Source organism: Numida meleagris, chromosome 7 (genome assembly GCF_002078875.1).
Source record: "Numida meleagris isolate 19003 breed g44 Domestic line chromosome 7, NumMel1.0, whole genome shotgun sequence".
NCBI lineage: Eukaryota > Metazoa > Chordata > Aves > Galliformes > Numididae > Numida > Numida meleagris.
In genome coordinates this window covers 15,495,923-15,512,059 of record NC_034415.1, presented here as the reverse complement: position 1 = coordinate 15,512,059, position 16,137 = coordinate 15,495,923, and the positions used below count along the sequence as shown (strand labels likewise).

General features: G+C 36.6%; 1 long non-coding RNA gene across 1 annotated transcript in view; it reads right to left on the bottom strand.

Annotated features, from left to right (window-relative positions):
- Positions 1-16,137, bottom strand: part of LOC110402255 — a 432,654-nt gene that overhangs the window by 278,983 nt on the left and 137,534 nt on the right. The window lies entirely within an intron of this gene.

Genomic DNA, 16,137 nt, shown 5'->3' with positions numbered 1-16,137 from the left:
ATGAAAGAGAACCAGAAAAAGGTTATTAGGTGATTTGTTAACATGCCTAAGTGTCAACAGCTGTGATCAACTGGAAAGAGGCAGGTGTTAACAATGTATCAGTGCTGTCATACAAGAAAGATGTCCAGCAGAAGCCTTAAACAGAAAGTTAAAATTGAAAAGTCGTTGAAATTCCCCATCATGCACTCCCTTAGAAGTATTCTACAACTGATTTAAGGCTGGGAATGTGCCAGGAAAAATAAAAACAAACATAATAACAAAACATGACTAAGTTAGTACTTAAAATAGGTACTAAAATACTTGAACTTAACTCTGACACCTACACATTTAGATTGTTATGTTCCATAAAGATGCTGTCTTCATCAATAGGGCCAGGCATCTGACCCTATTATCATTTAGTTTAGATATTCACTTGTATTTTCAGCCAAAGGCATAATTAACAGATAGCCGTCAAGCTAAAATATTTTTGTATTTCCATTATACTATTCTTAACAAGCGTTAAGATCTTCTAAAAAAAGCAAAAGTTCTTTATTTTAAGACCATATAACTTAATGAGAAAAAATACAATATGTAGAATGAAACTGAGAAAAATGCATATTGAAGACTGGCAACCTAAAGAAAAAGTCTGGAAAAGGGTGCTCTTCTTATACAACAATATTTAATTCAATTAGTTTCTAGTTGATGTTACACATGAAAACTAAAAATAATCTTCAGTTGTTGTGTTTTTTTTTTAACGTTTTCCTTAACATACTTCATTGCTTGTGAAAGTAGGGGATTAATAGCCCTTGTGTTGGGAAAGTACAGTGTAGATTGGCACAGAGGAAATTTTTCCTCAGAGCAAGGCTGTTTTACTGCACAAGGCTGTCTTAATATACTGGAGACCTGATCTACAAAAGCCCTTCTTTGCAAGTCCTCACAGAAGTTAGAAAAAGAAAGATTTGTGAGATTTCTTAATTCCAGAACTTTGGGATTAACATGAGTTCAGTCCCTGTAGTTATCATATTTTTTCTAGTACATTGTCTACTATGCACAGAATTATATGTTCAGCTACTGATGAGGACTTATTGAAGTTCTCTAAAAAGTCTGTTCCACTATCTAATAGATAGCTCCTCAGAAAATAACTTTTCTTCATATTTTTAAATATCCATCCACTTCATTATTCCTAACTACATATTCTTTTATCAGTCCTGAGCTGTGATAGCCATTTACAGTGAACTGCCCCAAATAAAGAAGTAGTTTCATAATACAAATCACACAGATTTACATATCTGACCTTTTCTAAATTCAAAATAAATTCTGCAAAGGAGAAGAGCTATTGCATTAACTCATTTAGCCCATGTGGTAGAGAGTCCAGAATGGTACTCTCCAGAGAAAGCAGGATGCTAAAGTACAGTGTGTGAAATTCATTCTGGGGCAGAATACCATGTAGACTTGGGATGGCTGAGCTCTGCATAACTCCTAGTTTAGCGCTCATGTCATTTGGATACATGTTGCTTGTTCTTCACGTGACATATTTCATACAAGACCCATATAAAAAGAGAATGGCCCCTTCTGGAAGGCACACAACATGCCAACAAAAGAACTACCTGAACTACTATCTGGCCTGAAACACTTTATCTAAAAGCAGAATAATCCATGTACAGTTTTGTTTTGTTTGAACACTGACACTACTCCATAGTTACTCATAGCTATTATCTCCTGATCTGATCTGCTGTGTGACAATGCTTCTTGAAATTCCAATGTTGGGAAAATCCTCTAAAGCCATGGAGGCATCAGCATTTTCTGTATCAAACTAAATAATTCAACACTATAAAATATAATTGATATGACTGGCTAGTGTAAAAGCATGCAATCAAAATCTACGGAGACAACCATAAAGAAGGAAATTTGAAGAAATCAAATAGATCTGTGCAAAAAAAAAAAAAAATAGGCAGGCTGTTTCACAGGAAATTTTAAAATTTGGCTATGTTTGTATTTAGAATAAAAATGCTCAAATACACTGAAATTCCTCATGCAGCAAACTCTGAAAAACTGCATTCTGGAAAATCAAAAGTTATTATTTGATAATTTCTAAGCAAAGTATTTCATGGTGGGTGAAGAACTCTCAAACTCTATCATCTACAGTCAAGACTTCTAGGCTCATGACTTCATTATATATTTCGGACTGAAGTGTAGCTAGCTCCTTGCAAGCCCTGGGAATGCCAAATGAACAGCACAGTTTGCAAGCTAGCCTGAATGGCCTCTCGTGACTTGGCTATCTGTTGGTCTTTGACACACGTTGCTGAAGAGCAAGGAGCCTGAAATTATCATGACCTAGGAGATTCCTTGCAGACTGCAGTCAGGAGGTTAAACTGAGAGGGAATAAAAGCTTTGTTAGATACTCATTGAAACTGAACTGTCTCTGCTAAATACTTTTCATGCTTTACGTTTCTGAATTTATCCTTCTGATTGTCTTTTCTTGCCTGCCGAAGAGGTGTCATCTAGGCAATGGTGACATAAAGAAAACACTACCAAAGTGTAAGTGCGATCAGACATGCTTTAAATAGAATTTTTCATTCTCTGAAGTGGGAATATACTACTACTGACACTGAAGGTATTTGGGAACAGGAACTACATTTTTTTTTTTTTTATTTATGTCACATTCAAACGCTTACAAAAGAATGAATTTGCAGATGGCGTATTTGCTGCTGCATGTGGGCCATGCTAGGAAGAAGTAGAATAACCTGAACAGTGTTCTCAGTTTCTCTACCTGCAGAAGATGTACGTCAGAACATTATTAAATGTATGCTTGATTTTTTAAATTTAATGCTTCACTACACAGGCACCATAGTCAGGGTGATAGTACCGGAGTGTTTTAAGATGTACAGGAATGTACATTACAAAATGACTCCTACTCTGGCTGCCATGCTGGTATCAATTCAGCAAAACACGTATGGTAGAACAGAAGGTTTTGTGCTAGATAACAGATAAGTGTCATGGATTGAAATTATGGTAAATTTAAATTGATGGCCTAATTAGTATTATCTCTTTTTGTATTCTCTGTAAGAAATATTATCCAGGAGGAACTCATTTTGCATGAATGTTGATATAAAGTGTTAATTCTGTACCATTTCCATTATAGTCTGGCATTAATTAATGCATCATTATTCTGAAGTGTTAATTAAATTATTACAGAAAGGGACATCTGCCCCAGTTCAGAAAGAAAAAAGTATATGGTGCATGAAAACGAGAGTTGCAAAGGTCTGAAATGGCACGCGAGTTCTGACAACACTGGCAGGAACACAAAAATAAGAAGACATATACGCATGATGAGCTTGTGGCTCTTAAACCACGGTATGACATCAACATTTGCTCACTTGTGATGGTGTTTGACGACAGCAGCACAGCCTCAAATCCAGGCATGTCATGAACAATACAGTAAATGAGGTACACTCTACACTAACTATCAGGAATTACAAGGAATTCAGGGAAATAAATAAAGGCATTAATACATTCAAAATTCTACAGACTCCACCAAATGCTCCATCTGACTTTTGAACAGGAATATCACTACACAGAATCAGTGTTCCAGGGCACTGTCAGAATTAACAAACAATCCTACTGCCATGGTCTTGACCTTTCATTTGCAGTCCAAAGAGGCTTCACTGAAACCAGAATTTCAGTTGATGTTATTATCAGCTGTGTGTTAGCTTTTTTTCCAAACCCAGAGGTTGGAAAACTCAATTCTTTACCAAAGAATACATAGTCTCATCCAATGCCTACTGAAATCTATAGAAGTCTACCCACTGACTTCACAAGGAATTGGCATTTAAACTTGAGTTTGAGAATTGCACAAGCAGACCACTGAGGGAATGCAACTGAAGGCAAATGGGGCTCTCTGCAAGGGGCCACTTGGAACTGGGGTCCCTATGAATTATTAAACTCAATGAATAATTCAAGAAAACATTAGCCTAGAGCCTGAAGCAAATTCTGTACAATGTGACCTACCTGCCAGCTATGTGTCAGAGCCAGAGCTGCACACAATGCTTCCAGGATATGGCTTCCATAAGAGTCAGCATCTACACTATTCCACAACTCTGCCTGTTTCAACAATTATCACTTTCTTTTGTTACACTTGGACTTGCGTTGAAAGATCTTTAAAATGTAAAAGTTAAATGAAGCTCTTATAAAGAAGTGGTTTGGGTGCAGTATATTAAAGGAAAACTTCAAAGGAGCTCAAGATACCTTTCAAGCTAAGGTACAAAAATTTACACAAGAACAAAAGCCTCTCTTGTATTTTGAAACATTAATTGTTCCACTTCTGTTGATGTAAAGTGAAAGGAGAAGCTTTTAGTTAAAAGCATGTAGTATCTACCAATGTGGAATGTTCCAAAGTCTCAAGGAATAATTTTAGCTTTGATATAATGGTATGGGTGAATCCCAAATTATAATGCTTTCTGTAGTATATGTAGTAATTTTTGGTAACTGAATCCATTAGATAAACATTAGCATTTGAAGAGATCATAGGCATAAATCAGGGTTTCACCTTTTATAAGACATTTCGTATTTATATTTCATAACTGTGTTGTTTGTCACAACCTTATGACTGCTGCTGTTATGAGTGTTGTGTGATATACATAACTTTTCAAGTGAAGTTTTATATAGCACTACAGCCTGTATTTCACAGGATATAGTATTTAACATTGCACTGTTTGCTCTTTTGTCCATCTGCCAGTTCACTTTCTTTAAGGAGGAAAAATTGTAGAAACTGTAAAGATATAAAGTTTACCATAAGTTTCATGAAAACTGGCACCTGCATAGTAAAGAAAAAGCCAAATTAGTGCTTCCACGGAAGAAAGGCTTCAACTGTGAATTTAACAGCTCTGTTGACTATTGGCCTCTCAGCTGGCCAGTCTGTGGGTAGTTCAGCGCCAACCACAATACATTAACATGCCCAGTTGTAATTAGTCAAGGATACTGTGGAGGGATTTATGAGAAATATGAAGTAATTATAAGTCCCACATGCAAGCACATCATGGAATAGAGTCAGAGAGGAATGCTGAGCTGTTTTTGTGCAGAGGTATAGGAAATTGGGGTACAATGTAGAAAAAAACATAAAATTTATTGGTGATGTGCATGGACAACATGCTGGGGTATAAAACAAGCACACTTGTCAATCTTCTCAGTAGAAAAAAAGTACCATGATATGCCTAATGCTTACTGCATTATCAAAAAATATATATCAAATAAAGTTTCAGTCTTTAATATATCTAACTGGTCCATGTAAGACAACTATTACAGGAAAAGGAATACCTTCTCCTGATCAGTTCTATTATGTATCATGGCAAGAGTATTCCTGCTCTAGGCAGTAGATAGGCAAGCTGAGACACAGAAGGATTAATTTATAGATTTTCTCAAAGGTAGATGTGGTTACTCAACCTGGAAAAAAATTGTTCCAGTTTTCAGAAACACTAAATACTTCACCTTTCATTGCTTCAATTTGATTAGTATGGACTACGAATGTTTGAAACTGAGGCCCAGTGCTCCTCCCTCAAGACTTGTAAGTAACAGTATAGTAGATATGTACACATACGTTATATGTACTGAAAGTTGCATTTTAGTCCTCTCTCTTCCACATTGTATGGAACATCCCAATAGCTAGTGGAAGTTGTGATAAAATCTGTTCGACAAGTCCAGGAGAATCAGTCATAACTATAGAACAAAAAGTACCATAAACTAATAAATATAAATAAACCTATATTCCCAGTCTTTCCACTTTCCAGTGAGAAGGCACAGACTTTCTCCTACCTAGAATGGAGCTGCATGATTTTTGATTTTCAGATTGAGCTGATTATGCTACAGAAATGCTTGGTTAGTATGGCAGCATCAAAAGTTTGTTGCTGTGCTTAAGATCGTTAACTTACAGCATTATCATGAACCCTACTGCCCTGCATGTTGTTTATTTTTACAGTGAGAACAGTGGTAAAAATGCAGACTTTACTATATATAAATGAATTATTTCACTACTCAGCTTCTCCTGCCAGATGTTTGAGAGGCCAGCCAAACCCCTAGAGATATATAAGCTCGATCAACATGTATGCAAAAAATTAATTAAAAAGTAACCTAATACTGTCTCTTTTGTTCATTCTTTAACAAAGTGACAGGATATTTTCATTATTTGCCAAGCACTTATGGATAATAACAAATTAAGTGTTGATCAATCAATATAATGATCCATTTGACCCAGAAATAATAACAAGAAAAGATACGTAGAATTTCTAATAAAATTACAATCCCAACAGAATTTGAATTCATTACTTTTGAAATATAAGGCAGACAGTTCCCTTCACTAACATGGATTTGAACTTGCAGACAGTAAATTATCAAAGAGGCCCTTGTTGCTTGCATGCTGCAATACAATTTTATTAAGAATTACAGGGAAAAATTAATAAGCACTTCAGAGCTCAGAGTCCTGAAGTACAGCATGGCTTAGATCATGGCACAAACTTGGGAACATTTCCTACATGGAGTACATACTCTTTCAATTTAAATATTATTCATGTTGTGGGCAAGGTTAAAAGTTCAGTCTGTGTCCCAATGCCAACCTGCAAAAAGCCTCAGAAGCTGCCAAATGGTCTAAGTTTGTCAATGTGCAGTTAGCATGTTCCTTTTCAGGGTGTTCAGTGCTAATGAATGGGTTACTGGAAGTGCACATTGCAGTGCTGTGCTCCAAGCGTCTTAATGCAGTGACTCCCTTTCAGGAGTTAATAATCGCCATGTTTGTCTGTATGTTGAACAACCTGATGCAAAATCACGGCACAGTAAAGTCCCAGTAAACACAAGGATAATGCTCATTTCAGATCAAACTCAGTGCATTTAATGCGCTTCCCAGTCATTCACAGTTGTAGCTCAGAGATGAAGCTGTCCTTTTGACTTCTTCCCATTCTCTCCTCTTTCCAACCAGAAGTCACAAACCTTCTACTTCCTAGAATGGAACTTTTAGTTTGAGCTGATAATGAAAAGCCTGATTATCAACTGTGTCTCTCTCAACATGATGGGCTAGGTTTATCTTTGGTCACAGAACAGTATAAAGTATTATATAGATCCCGAAGCTAAATTTAAATGAGATACGCTGTAATCTGGAGAGAATACAGCCCTATAAGTGTACAGCTCCATGCCAGTATAGCCCTACTGCTTTCTGCAGTACAGTGCAATGTAGGTTTCCCATCCAGTCCCTCTATAAGCATCAGGATATCAGGATGTTCAGAGAGAGAAATAGAATTATACATAGAAATATCACCACATAATAAAAAGGGATAGGAATTACAGAAGACTAAAGACATACTGATGCTTCATTTCAGGAAACTAAACATCTCAAATTAGGTTTTCTTGTTGTGGTGTCTTTTCCCTCCCCTGCTTTGTTCTGCTGGGGAGAAGATGGTCAACAGATTATCCTCTATCTCCTTTCAAATTCTTAATTTGAAAGTGTCTTCTTGCAATCCTGGCTAATCTCTCATCTCATAACCAACCATTTCCCAGGTCTGCATTAGAGAAAGAAAATATTCAAAAACTATAAACCACTGAATATTACTGAGAGTTTCAAAATCTGTTAACTGATGTTGTTCTTCAGAAGTCAGGCCAATCAGCTGATTTAACTTTGAAGTGGTCTGTTAGAAGCTACGTAGCAACTACAGAGAGGTACATACAACATTCATGAACTTAACATAGGCATCACACATATTCCTCAAAAACATCAGGAAGAGCACTTGATAGACCTAGTAAATTCAGGTAAATTTGCTGAAGAAACATATCAAAAGATTATTCAGGAGGATTGTGCTTTCAAAGGCGTTTTTCTACTCCCAGGAAAAGAACTCAAATTTGAATATTTCCACTAAGCATAACTGAAGAGAACTGAAACAGTACCGCAAACAAGTCATTATCTAAACTATGACTATTTATTTTGCTCAACTGAAAGTCAAGGATGCGTATGCAGCATTTAGGATTTTTCTTCAATGGTAAATTTTGTTTTATTTTCTCCTTCACTGTTCAGAGTTCTTGCAAATCCTCAGGAGTCCAAAATCTGTCATTTCCTCTGTTCTCTTGTTGTGTCGTAGGTATGTTCAAAAAAATGGCAACCATCTCCTTTGAGCTCTGTGAATTATATGCCCAAGTGAGGTAAACACAAAGATAACTTGCTGAACACATGAGTATTACAGGTCTAGACGCGGGTGCAAGAGATGGCAAATGCACTATAGAACAGCAGCTGCCAGAGGTAAGCACACAAAATGTGGCTCCTACACAAAAGAAAGATTTTCAGAGAATCCGGTGGAAAGCCCGACAAGTACATTTTGTTGCTGCTAAAAGAATTTATTTCTGCTGAAACCTATAACTCCTGGGTTAATAAAGTGAACTTTGATGGGACTAGAGGGAAATATGAGCTTCCCAGGGAAGTTAGGACAAACTTAGATGCATTTCTAGAACACAGATTTATGGAAGTGATTGAAGCTGATAAGATCAAAACCCAAGTTAGCACTTTCCTTTTCTTTCCTATCACACGCTAAATAGACCTCTGCCACAGTTGGCCTGCAATCAATAAAAATAATGATGCCTGTAAACAATTAATTTCATAGAATCATCAAGCTCACACAATTAGTAACCATTCATGTTGCTTTGCTTTGAATTTTGAGAGGTATTACAGGACTCCTTGTTATGTTAAGGTTAACTGATTATAGCAATAGCCAATGGCTTGTCAGGATTGACTACTAAATCACACGGCTTGAGGAAAAAGACATGCAGAATCTGAGTTAGTTTGGTCAGGTTTGTCCATTTGAGTTGGTACCTTGATAAGAGTCTGGAGAACCAATAAGAATGAAGGATCTTGACAAGATTGAAGCTAATACTAATTTTAAAAATAGGCACATATCCACTATGGATTCACATTATTAAAATGTTAAGTGTTGCACTTTTTTGTGTGTATTGCCTCTTTTTCACTAATATGCTATTTAAATGTGCAAAGAAATAAGCATTTGTCACGCTCTTGTCGGAAGGATAGTTAATGCAGTGCAAAGGTGATAGCCATGTTGTAAACGAACATTTCTGTGTTGGAAACAGGAAGCTTTCTCAATGCATCTAATAACACCCTCTTCTGAAGGCCAGCTAAATGTGTATATGTGTATAAAGGAGGCTATTGAAAAAAAAACAAATACATGCTCAGCGGGAATGTGGCAGATATAAATCTGGTCATGTTATAGGAACATCCACGTTGTGGTCATGTGATGGGCACCTTTCCTTTCATTCTTGAGGGAGGGAAACAGCTCTAAGGAGCAGGCCATAGGCTGAACAAATTGCTCTGACGAAACAGATTCAGCCTACAGGCTTGAGGTCAAGCCAGACAAGACACACCTAGGGTTAGCGTATTCTGTTTCTCATACACTTAGGGCACAGGTTAGTTTATCAAATTTAGGCAAGAAGCCAGCTTTCCACTATCTCTGCATTCATAACTTGAATGTTGAAATGCCTAGCTCGTTTATTTCTCTCTCTAATAACTCCATAGGTTTCCTGACTTCTTTTCCTCTTTTATTTTACACAGATACTGTTCAAGTCCAGATTCTAATTTATACCATTTCTTTTTTACAATAGGTTACTCCAGGCTTCTTTTTCAATGACTTTTTAGTATTCTTTTACTTCAGTCAATGCTACCTGCAGTTAGATTATTAAGATATTTGAAAGTTAGTGTATACTACATATGGTAAAAATGATAAAAAAGACAGCTGCACTATTTGTTTATTATACATGTGTATGCATGTGCATATGTGTCCGTATGCACGTATGTGTGTGTGAACTGGCTGGTGGTACCAGATACATTAATTTTTCCAAAATATCCACTGCAAAATATATTTTTCATCTTTCTAGTTCATTCATTCAATATAAATCAAACATCAGAGGCATAATTAGACAACAATTTTTTAAACGTTTCAAAATTAATTGACAAGGATACTCGAAAATGAATGCTACACCTGAATGCTATACATAGCTGTATTTCCTGAGGACTTCCTTTCTGAGCCTTTTGACAGAAATTGATACAGTTTGAAAAACTAAAACAGAGGTGTAGATATTACTGAATTACAACATTTTAAATCTAGTGCATCAAGTACTAAACAAGTTCTTTTAGGATAACGTGCAAGGTCTTTTGAAGGAAATATCCTCAGTTATCAATTAAATTCTCATTAGGGAAAGCATTTTAGTAGCTTTTCATGGGTAATTTTTTTGTCTAACAAATGTGTATTATTATTCTCAGAATTACTATACTCTATGAAAATGTCACATTTTCAAAACAAAGCACTCAAAACTTCTATAGTCAATTCAAAGTTGCTTCTATGTAATTCAAAATTTACTATTAGCTCAATGAGGAATTGGGAATTATTTTTATTTTGCAATATGTGTATTACAATCCTCCCTAGGTCTATTAATAGTTTTGTATTCTTAGCTCTGAGCTGAAACAGGCCATGTAACTTTATTGTACAAGAGGACTGGCTTTCACAAAGCCTTACCTGCTTTACTAGTTTTACTGGGACAGGCATTAAAAAATGATAAACAAGGGAGGTTTAATCTGATAAATTACATCACCACACCTACTATCTTTCTAACATACGCACTATGAGTAGTGGTGAAAACTGTGCATTCTTCTGTCCTGAAGAAAACTTGCCCAAACCGAAAAAGGTAACTCAATTTTCAACAATATCCTAATTAAAGGCTCTGATAACAACATGGTTACAGTGCAAAACAAAAGAGCCTTCAAATACGGAGAAGTACACAATAACCATTTCCTACTAGTACTAGGAAAAATTTAAGAACAAATGCATTTGACATTATTAGCATACGATTTTCTCAAATTACAGGTTTGGAGAAAAGCATTATCATTTATAAATATATATATTCATTATTTGTTTTAGTGGTACTAATTTGTGCATGACTGAGATGACATGCAATATAAGTACAGAAGACTTCTGTTTTCCTCTATGATTCCTCAGTTCTTAATTTCACAAAAATGGAAGAGGATGGATCTGAATTTTATAGGTTGATTAGATAGTTTTCACACAGATCATTCTTTAATAAACTACTGAAAATTTCAGTGAATCAAGCATATTGTGCCTTAAGTCAACAATACATATAATTCATTTTGTAAACCAGCCTGTATAAATAAATGCCAACTGTAACTATCTGAATTTCAGGTCTGAGTTAAATCTGATATATTTAGAACTATAATATGCGAGTGACACAGTAGGATCTTGTTTATTGAGATACACAGTAGAACCTAAGGAACTGATATTACAGTGGAAAGTAATCTAAATTGCTTTCACAGAATTTCTGCTACTTCCAAGTAATAAAAATGTTACACTCTACACTCTAAATAAAATCTTAGTTGCTATCGACAGTTAGTATGAAATTCAGTCAGAACTACCAAGCTGTGAAAATAAGGCCCAACTTCTGTTGTTTTTGTTGATACATTTGGCATCCAATCATGAAAAACAATGTCCATGTCACTAAAATGGCCTCCAGGCATTCAGTATATCTACATTGAGGTTAAACATCTATGTGAAGATGTGACAGCACACCTTATAAAAGATATTATTGAGTAATATAGACTTTCTGTAATAACCAAACAGTAAAGAATATAGCTTTTTAAAGGTCTCCCCATGGCTGATCTCATGACTCAAAGATGAGAGACTGTGCTGCAAGCTAAGTAATAAAATCTGGTGGATACTGTGGGCTAGCTTGTGACAAATCATATCAAAGTATTATTAAAGAAGGAACTTGAGACCCAAGACTATTATTGATTCTTGACAGAATTTCTTATAAATAAATGTTGCAATCTGATCCTGGACTCCCAGGGCCCTGGTAGAATTCTGACTATTATAGGGCAGGTTGCAAAACAGTAACATTATATTAGTGAAATTTGAAAGAAGCATATTCAGTGTCAAACATGCTGCATGGTCTAAAAAGACCAGTAAGAAACTGTTTTTTGCAGGCCTCATGCACCTACAGCTGCAGATTACTGTCTAAAATGGCAAAACAATTTCTGAGCTTATAACTGTGCTGTGAACGTGTTAGTGGAATGAATCTGTGACCCTTTAGAGCACTAAGGACACACCTCCATTAGTGTCCATATTCCTGCACTGAAGAGGCTGATACAGTCAACTGAAATGACAGGGTGATAAATATAAAACCACTATCATCAATAAGACTGGAATGTAAAAGCACTTAGTTTCAGTCTAAGTAACTTACAGAAAGTTTGGTTTCAAGAACCAATGTATCATCCATCACTACTCTACCTTCTGTTGACAAAGTAATTGTAAGATATCTAGAATGGAGGTTCAATATGAACTGACATTTTTGAAAGGAGGAATTGTGTGCTGCACTTACTCATTAAATGTATTTTCCTCCACTAAAGATGTTTCTTTTTTTAGTTTATGTATGAATAACTTTAGTTAAAGTTCCCTTGACACACTGACTTTGCTTTGAATAGCACCTATGTTCATTAACATAAAACCTGAAAGAAAATAATTTTAATGCAGCTTTTTTAACACTTCAAAAACCTTTAACAAATTGATCGAGCACAATTATGTATTCTAAAGGGAATTGTAAAGAGATCACACAAGGTTGAAAAGTTCTGTTCAGTGAAAAAAAAAATTCTAAGTAAAAACAGGCACTCTGTGTGGAACTTTGATGCACAGTGGAAGAAAGTAATAAAATTATCTTAAAAACCTAACATCTCCCTATTTCAATAGAGACACACAATTACTGTCTGCATTATTTCATGCATACAAAACATTGTGTTGGTTTAGCAACATAAAAAGAAAGTGCAAAGGTCAAGATAGTCAGAAATTGGAGACAAGGTAAATTATCAGTCCACTTAATACTGAGACCAGTGAGTCAAGGCAAACCTGAACAACTACTTAGTGAGGAGATCATACCAATTTGTAAATATGGTTGTCTGCCTCCAGGACAGAATCTCATAAACATGACATTCTTCTCATAGTTAAAGGTATAATATTGATGGTATTATTTTAAGAGTGTATGATAACCGCGTTCCTTCAGAAACCTTATAAAGTAAATCAACAACCCATTGCAGTCACACGCTTAAGCTGATATTGAATAAGCTGCTCCTAAATGGCAGTTTCCAATCTGCAGAAAACAGGTGTTTTTTCCCTGTATTTACAGTATAAATTTATATCCAATTACTTTAAAGGAATGTTTTAGATGATACTTCTGTCATTACAGATTATTGAAATTCAGCCATATCATTCATTAAATTCAACATAAAGGAGAATGGAACCATCAATACATACCAGGTAGAAGCCCTATGGCTTCAAGCTCTGAGGCTCCCCACTTTACTGGATATTGAAGGAACAAGCTGCCACTGATTTTCTTTGCATAAATATTTTTTTCAGAATGGCAGAAGCTCTCTTTGGGAAGATGGTATAAAAAGACTTCCCTTTGCATCCCCTTTCTGTCTACCCTCCTGTTAGCAGCACTGAGAGCAGAAAGAAAACTGCCCAAACTCAGCACTGGGTGGACAGGGAAACAAACAGTGAGGAAAAAGAAAAAAAAAAATGGGGTGGGGAGGGGAGGGAAGCTGCAGCTAGATTTTGGCAAAGTTGCACGAGTGTAACATTCTCTCCACTGAGCTTCTTCATGCTATTGGAAAGACATCAGAAAGATCTCTCGTGCACTGAAGGATTTGTAGTAGAGTGAGATGGAGAGATGGCTTTTGATGGGGAAGAGGAAATGTCTTTAATGTCATCTCAGAGTTCAGTGAATTCCACTGAGGACATCTCCTGTTCTTAACAGACCACACCTGGTAACAGGAACGGGATGAAGCCATAGTGGGAAGCAGGCTGTGCTGCTGAGAGCTTGCACACGCATGCAGGCAGCAAGCAGCCCGCTGTGCAAGAGGCAATGGAGGCCAGGCAGACGGGATCTGCCCTGTAAGAATTATCCTGCTGATTGTGGAGTGACATTAGGCAGTTACTAGGAAAATTCCTGAGAGGAAAAGACTTTCACTGGTAGATACATTGTTGCTACACTGCTTTTTGGACAAATCCTCTATTCTCCCCCAGATTTTCCCTGTTGCTCACACAGAATGAGTGTTTCTAAATGGGAAGATGTCAACCTACCTTCGGACTATATTTGCTGAGCCCAGACTTTCAGTGTTAGGCTTGACCTAATGTCTTAGTTTTAAGACAGCTTCTTTGACCTGCCTATTCTTCCTATCTGTTGACAACACTGGGCAGAGGGGATACATGACTGATGGTTTGCAACAAAATAGCTATTACTTGGTGTGAGATCTCTATCACCATTTGAACAATATTTGCATTTTGCTGCAGATAAGGATGAGTCCAGGAATAGGTAGGTGATGGTGTCAACAACGCGAGTGTGTGAACGAGACCAAGCACAGGGAGGGCAACCTTTACAGCCATCTCCTAAAGGTTGAAGGAATAGCAATGTGGAACTTGGAACTCCACAGCCCAAGCACCCCTCCTCCCCCCTTCCTGAAAACCATCTTTAGAAAGGACAGACCAAACAGAAATTCCCAGACCATTTCAACAGTCTCCTCCCCTTTCTCACCTACAGTGAGACAAGACTACAGAAATTGAAGAAATGCTGCTAAATACATTGTTTCAGTATTTCACAGCTGTTGACTCCACACTAAAAATGTCTTTACAATATTTTGTTCAGAAAAAAATCAAGTTTTTGCTTATACATTATACAAGTTTAGCATTAAATCAGTAGAAGTACTTAATACCCCAGAAGACTTAAAATTCTGTGAGGTTTTATTGACTGAATAGCCAGTAAAATGTGAAAAAAAAAAATCTACAACAATATTGGCAGCAGCAAACCAATAGCAGTACGGGTCAAATTCTTTTACCCAAATGCACAGTGCATAAACTCATGCTCTCTCATTCTATGTATAGAATGACCAGAGATATAAAATATCATTCAGTAAAATAAGGATAACAAAATCTGGCAATGAGTGATGGTAAGGAGTAAAGATAAATCTCCACTACATATGGATTGGGCATGGGCACACATTTTGACTATGCCCCAATGACCCTATGAGATGGAGATTTACTCTGTTATGTTGCAATGTGTTTTTCCAAGTAGGCTGGAATGAACATTTATTTGTTTGAAACTCGATGGTCTTTGTTGAATTAAAACAAAAACCCAAACCAAATTAAACTCAGGCTAGTGCCAGGCAATCTTCAGAGATGATAAAAAGATTATGATTGAAGTTGTGATTTGAAAAAACAAATCTGTGTGTCGATAAATATAGTGATTGGGATGAGCGAGAAGTGTCAGACAGAAAAACCTGCTTCATGGCTTGTTGCTGCCAGCATATAGAAAATAAAGCCTAGAAGAACTTGCTGAAAAATTCTTAGGGAAATTTGCAGAGTACTATGTTACTACTTGACGTGGCTGCTGTGTTCAGGGACTTGTCATCTGGTTGGACCATGACCGATAACACAAGCAACCTACAGGGAATATATACTCATAGCTAGATAAGCTTCTTGTATCTCCAGTAATGCAAGACAGAAAATAGTGCATCTTTCTCTACCATATACACAGGTAGCTCGGAAAATAATGCTTCCTGTTTATTTCCATGGAAACTACAACAGATACAAAGACCACAATAATACTATTTGATAGAGAAAATTCTCAGCTAAGAACACTATTTTCAACGTAATCTTAGCTGTCAATTTTCACCAGCAATGAACAAGAGCCATGCTTGTAAAAATCTGCATGGCCATCCAGAACATGGTTTGCCTTTCGCATCGCTATCACCACTGCTGAAATGCACCACCCAATGCTTCATTGCGCTCAAATCCACTGTTTGGTTGCCGTAAATATTCAGCAAGCATTAATGAAGGTCAATGGGTGCCATCTTTTTCCGCACAAAGGAATTCAGTGGCACACCTCTGCTTCATTCACACTTCCACATCAGAGGCCATTTTGTCAGACAGCCCCTCTGCTGCCGTCTGACACATGGCAACAACGTATAAAAAGTATATTGCTGGGAAAGCTCAACCTCTACTGCCATACCACCAATATCTGCCTCTGATGTTGTGGGCCAACATAATAAAACAGGAGGCATTACTT